Raw genomic sequence first — 6,908 nt, 5'->3', positions numbered from 1 at the left:
AAATCCAGCTGCATTTTCAGCTTTGGACAAAACCGTTCAGGAGTTATTGCAGCTAGAACAGTACGTTTTTTCTATTAATATCATGTTTCTATTGTAGAAAATGTCCTTTCACTAGGTTTCTACATGGGTTATACCACTGGACGTCCAAAAAACGCCCCCCAACCCGTCAGTCTCCATAGGATAACATGGGAAAATTCGCCCCCCCCTACCTGGTGGGCTCAAATATATTTTCATCTTTCTAAAACTGCTTTTCCATGTCTCACCTCCATAAATAATTGTATGAACACAGATATTTGTGCATTTACTTAAAATCCATGGAGTTCCAGCCAGGTTGGGGACGGTTGAAACAGCTGTTTCAAGCGTCCCAACATAGACATATGTCCTTACAGCCTGTTTTGCTTCTCATGTAAACAAGCATGAAATATGAGAGGCTGGGATTGTGGAGAACACTGAATGGTCTACCGAATAAGCATGTAGTCAAACCTTTAAATGAAAAACCCTGGTTAATAATCGAAAAAATGTGACCGCTAATGAAGTTTACTTTTGACCATCAAATCCCGTTTATCGGCTGTAACTCCACGATAAAAGAAAATAACAGGAAGATATTTTGCTGATAGGAGGAGGTTAACATGCTCTATGTTCAGACCTAAGGAAGTCTGTCTATCATCATTGCACTCGGAGAAAACTGGAATGTTTCATCTGTCCCGCGTTTCAATCGTCCTGGCTCTCCCCTAGTTTACATTTCACATGTGTCCCCATGTGCATTACCTAACATGAACCCCACATGTTACATGTTCCTCTTTTTTTTAGAGCACTACTGGCAAAAGATTAGGCAGCTTTCTAATGCTGTGTGTTTTTTTATGTTTTTTTTTATCTAAAGAGCTCTGTTGCATTTATTTTTTCATCTTAAAAACATCTAAATCCCAGTTAAACATTGGACTATCTTTTATAATCATAATTAACGTAAATACATATATGATACATGGACATGTGAAACATTCTCAGTTCAAAATAAATCAGGGTATAAACCCTGAATAAAATCTACGGGCTCTATTTTCCTTCTTAATAACTCTGTGGCTGTAGACATGAAAGCCTGAAAGGTATGTGTGAGTGTCTGTGCCTGTGAGTGAGTAGGATAGAGAGAGAGAGAGAGAGAGAGAGAGAGAGAGAGAGAGAGAGGCAGGGGGGGGGGTTGGAATGTGTTTGTGTGTGTATCTTAATTTGTAATATTATTCATTTATAACGCAACTGCCTTTTATTTTTTTTAGAAAACACAGCAAGAAAGTTTCAGACACTGACACAAACTGGTTAGAGCAGCAGGCAGTTTAAAAAAAATAAAATAAAACTCCGACGGCAGAGATGTAACACGAGTCCCATTCTACCAAGCACTATGTCTGAACAAACCCCACGGTTACCAGAAGTCTCCTGGTTACTAGGTACTAGTTCAAACTGAAGTATAAAACAAACCTGAAGCTTGAAGAAACCCTAAATGTTAACAGAAAAAGCCCCGCGGACCTGACAGAGAGAGATGTTCACTTCTCCGTGTCCCATGTGCGAGTGAGTGGCACACAGCAACGGGAGTCTGTCTGTGTAGGGAGGGGCGCTGGGACTAGCCTATCATAGAATAGTGTAGGGAGGGGCGCTGGGACTAGCCTATCATAGAATAGTGTAGGGAGGGGCGCTGGGACTAGCCTATCATAGAATAGTGTAGGGAGGGGCGCTGGGACTAGCCTATCACAGAATAGTGTAGGGGGGGGGCGCTGTGACTAGCCAATCACAGAATAGTGAGGGGAGGGGCGCTGGGACTAGCCAATCACAGAATAGTGTAGGGGAGGGGCGCTGGGACTAGCCAATCACAGAATAGTGTGAAGGAGAGGCGTTGTGACTGGCACTGTGACTAGCCTATCACAGAACGGAGACACAGTCAATGGAGAATTTCATTGAATCCGAGCACGGATATTGACTTGCATTACTCGGATAATACTTGTACTCGGCAAAAGTGCTTTATCCGTACCGGATACTCGTTTCAGCCGAGTACTTGGCTCATCCCTAGTTTATACGCATGCGTATTGCAACATACCATAACGGTCACACTGCGCGCTTCGGTTTTGAATTTTAACGGATCAGCGCCGCCAGCAGCAGAGCAGCAGTCCGCAGTAGCTGCAGCTCCCTCTCAACATGGGGAGTAGCATACCTGTCTCTGTCATGTAAAATAATGTAAATTCCTTGTAGTACACCATCATTACTACCTATCGAAGTAATGTGAGCTGGGTAAAGACACTGGGGAAAAATGCTTGTTTGAACTGAGCTAATGTTGAGTGTTTTAGCTAGCTGACTTTAGCTAATGTTAGTAGTTAGGCCTAGTCAACCTAGTTAGTCGTCATAACGATACTGGTTTTATACAGCCCCTCTCGAAACCAAGGGCAGAATAAACTATTTGGAAGCAGTATTTTAAACTATTTCGAATACAAAAATGCAAGCTGAATTAGCTCAGCAGCCACATCTGGCGGCTCTTTTTGTTGCCTCTGCCGCTTTTTTCTTTTTAGTTTTGTGTGAATGAGTTAAAAGCCATTTGTTAATATTGTACAAAACAAGCTGTGTAAGCAGTGATGAAGCTAGTGTTGCAGAAATTGTTTAAGCTATATCCGTTTCAGCTGCAGTTGTATGATTCTATGATTTGTTTTTCCCGAGCGTTTATTTATGCATTTTAAGAAAAGGCTGTCTTTCTCAGTGCAACCTCAAGAAGTCTCCATTTTATTACTGGAATCTTGTTTGTGTACTTCATAATGTGTGTTGCAATGACAGTGTCTCCCCAACCCTTATTCAATCACTGCTGCAAATAATCCCCAAACGCAATTAAGTGTGAAAAAAAATGTTTGTCTTAAATCCACCAGCCATTTTCATTTGCATTATCCTGAGCCTTATTGGTTACTAGGAAAACTCAGCCTATGGTGATTCTATTCTCCTCAAAACAGGTTTTATTTTTATTTTAAATACAAAAAGAATCACAACTTTTTTGCAACTGTCTGTCTGCTGCAACTTCGTTGTAACAAAAACATTGCAACTTTTATCGCAATGTTTTACAAAAGCTCTCGCAACATCAGGCCTTTTGGGCCGCAACAATCTCAAAAAAGGCTGCAAAATCCTGGAGGGCCTGGTTAATGGGTAGTTCTGACAATTTAACTAGACGGACATCTAAAAACCATGCTGGCCCTTTGTTAAAATTAATCGTTCAGTTCAGTTCAAGTCCAGAAGCATTATCCCGCAATATTATATCTAGGCCTATCAGTGGTCATCCTAGCTCTTATTAATGAGAGCGCCATTATTTTACATCTTAATGTAGCTTGTCAAGGAGTTTAATTATACTTTTATCAGTTAATATGTGTGAATGCACTTGGCATAATTACTAAGAAAAAATAGGACAATTATTTCTTGGCTAGATATATCGTTTTCATCTGCGAGTGTGTTAAAATTGTCAATTTAACCTGAAATTTGGTGGTTGAATGGTTAAACAGTATTTACCTGTGCAAAAACCTGAATTATAAAAGGTGCCTCCATGTTGTCTTCTCTCAACCTTTGTCTTCCTGTCACATTTAGATTTGTCCAGGTCACTGTTGTATAAACACTGTTGGAAAGTGTTCTTCTTTACAACGTAAGTAATTTAAATGTAATAATTTCCCATAAACGCATGATTTATCTGTTGTCAGTTCATGCTCATTGGTCATTTTCAGTTCTTATATTATTGCACTTGGAAGTTAGGCCATGTGAAGTGCATGATGGACAGTTGCCGCCTCTCTCTGCTCAGTTTCATTCAATCTGTAAGCACGTGTGTTTAAGATGGAAGGAAAGAACAGGGTCAGCAGAATTTCAATTCAATTCAATTCAATTTTATTTATAGTATCAATTCATAACAAGAGTTATCTCAAGACACTTTACAGATAGACCACACTCCAGAATTTACAAGGACCCAACAGTTCTAGTAGTTTCCTCCAGAGCAAGCAACAGTGCGACAGTGGCGAGGAAAAACTGCCTTTTAGGCAGAAACCTCGGTCAGACCCAGGCTCTTGGTAGGCAGTGATTTTTCCAGTGCTAGTGTGTTGATTGAAGGCCACAAACTTGGATTACTTAGTACTTATAAACTTAGTTTTGTTTGTTTAAGCTTACTTCTGAAATAATCTTAACCCTTGTACCTTTTAAAAAGTAATGTAGAGATCTCTCTTTGAAAAAATGTTCCCTTCCTAAAAGTGCTGTAAAAATATGAATGAATATTTTTTCCACTTTTATTGAATTGGATATTTTCACCAACTAATGTCCTGATCATAAATATTATATTCTATTTAATTTCAAAATTAATTGTATCCGTTTAATGCCATTTTTGTAATATACAACCAGATTTCCTTGTGAAATAAACACAAATATTTCAGCCACTGAGTATTGGGTAGTTTTCTTTTAAGTTTCCCACTTAGTGATGTTAAGTTGAACCACTTCAAAGAAGGCTAAGATTTGAATTTGAATTTAGATTATTAGACCTACAGTTTACATTTTATTTTTGTTTAGTGGGCTTTGTTTACATGGGAGGCCTACCAGTTTCCTCTCAAACCAATAGAACAAAATGATGATGTAATACCAGCCATTTTACATGTGGTAAAGGCAAGGCAGATTTATTTGTAGCTTTATCTGTAGAGCACATTTCAGCAACAGGGCAATTCAAAGTGCTTTACACAAAATCATTAAAACAGATAAAACACAAGTACAAACAGTTAAAAACCACAAGCATTAAAAACTAATAAAACACATGAATAGACAGTTAAAAACAAATTAGAAACATTAGGACACATAAAACACAAGAATAAAAGTTACAGTGCAGCATAAGAAATTTAAAGAAATGAGCATTCATTTAAAGAAAGGCAGCATCAAAAAGGAAGGTCTTCAGCTTTGATTTAAAAGAACTGAGAGTAGCAGCGGATCTACAGGTTTCTGGGAGTTTATTCCAGATATGAGGAGCATAGAAACTGAATGCTGCTTCACCCTGTTTAGTTCTGACTCTGGGGACAGAAGTAGACCTGTCCCAGATGACCTAGAGGTCTGGGGGTTCATAGTGAGTAGCAGACCTGTCCCAGATGACCTAGAGGTCTGGGGGGGGGGGGGGTCATAGTGTAGTAGCAGATCAGAAATGTATTTTGGACCTAAACCGTTAAGGGATTTTAAACTACAAGAGTACTTTGAAATCAATTCTTTGAGCACAGGAAGCCAGTGTAAAATTCAAACTGGAGTGATGTGATCCAGTCTCTTGGTTTTAGTGAGACTCGAGCAGCGCAGCGTTCTGAATCAGCTGCAGCTGTCTGATTGATTTTTTAGGGAGACCTGTAAAGACCCCGTTACAGTAGTCAAGTCTACTGAAGATGAAGCATGGACCAGTTTTTCCAAGTCCTTTTACACATAAGTCCTTTAACCCTTGATATATTCTTAAGGTGATAGTAGGCTGACTTTGTTATTGTCTTAATGTGGCTGTTAAAATTCAGGTCTGAGTCCATGACTACACCAAGATTTCTGGCTTTGTCTGTTGTTTTTAACATTGTTGTTTGAAGCTGAGCGCAGACTTTTAATCGTTCCTCTTTTTTTCCAAAAACAACCACCTCAGTTTTTCCTTCATTTAATTTCAGAAAGTTCTGGCACATCCAGCCGTTAATTTGTTTGATGCAGTTAGTCAGGTTTTGTATTGGACTATAGTCCCCTGGCGATGAGGTTATGTAAATGTGTGTGTCGTCCGCATAACTATGGTAACTTATTTTGTTTTTCTCCATAATCTGAGCCAGTGGAAGCATGTAGATGTTAAACAGAAGAGGCCCCAGAATGGAGCCTTGCGGAACTCCGCACGTCATATTTGTACGCTCAGATGCATAATTACCTATAGACACAAAGTAATCCCTATTCTTTAGGTAGGATTCAAACCAGTTTAGTACTAAGCCAGAAAGGCCAACGCAGTTTTCCAATCGGTCTAGTAGTATGTCGTGGTTGACCGTGTCAAATGCAGCACTGAGATCAAGTAATACTAAGATTGAAATTTTGCAATTATCTGTGTTAAGGTGGATGTCATTAAAGACTTTGACAAGAGCCGTCTCAGTGCTGTGGTGTGGTCGGAAACCCGACTGAAAGGTATCAAAACTGTTGCTTAGTGACAAGAAATGGTTGAGTTGTTGAAAGACTACTTTTTCAATGATTTTACTTTAAAAAAAAACACCATAGTGTCCTGTGTATTGTAGTGAAATGGATTACTTCAATGGTAATTCAAGGACAAGGAGGAGGATATCAAAGCTAGAGTGCAGCAGCATTTAATGGCCCTTGCCATGGAGGCTGTGGACCAGGCAGTGCTGGGGGTGGACCAGGCAGATCAGGCTGTGGACCAGGCAGTGCAGCCAGTGGATAAAGAAGTGCGTGCGATGGAACAAGAAATCCAGACAATGGATTCGGATGTGCAGGTTGAGGATATATGGAGAACAGTGCTGATGAGGCTGTAAATCTGCAGTTGGACTTTGATAGTGATGTTGATGACTAGTATATGTGTAGTGATAGTGATGAAGATCCTGCCTGGGATTTTACTGAAGAGGAACCCCACTCTGATTTGAATAGGAAACTAGCTTAATGGGCAGCTAACTGTCAGGTGTCTCATTCTGCACTGTCAGTTACTAGCAATACTCTTGGAGCTAGGTCTGGATGTACCCAAGGATCCCAGAACTCTCCTTGGTACAGTGAAAGATTGTACGGTCAAAGAGATGGGAAAGGGAAGTAAATACCACTTTGGGCTTGCAAGTGCAATACTGTCAGAACTGAAAATGACAAATGAGCATGAACTGACAGACACATCAGAATCAGAATCAGCTTTATTTGCCAGGTATGAGGACACATCC

This window comes from Etheostoma spectabile, unplaced genomic scaffold (genome assembly GCF_008692095.1).
Source record: "Etheostoma spectabile isolate EspeVRDwgs_2016 unplaced genomic scaffold, UIUC_Espe_1.0 scaffold546, whole genome shotgun sequence".
NCBI lineage: Eukaryota > Metazoa > Chordata > Actinopteri > Perciformes > Percidae > Etheostoma > Etheostoma spectabile.
The sequence above is the reverse complement of the archived record's forward strand: the minus strand, read 5'-3'. Positions refer to the sequence as shown.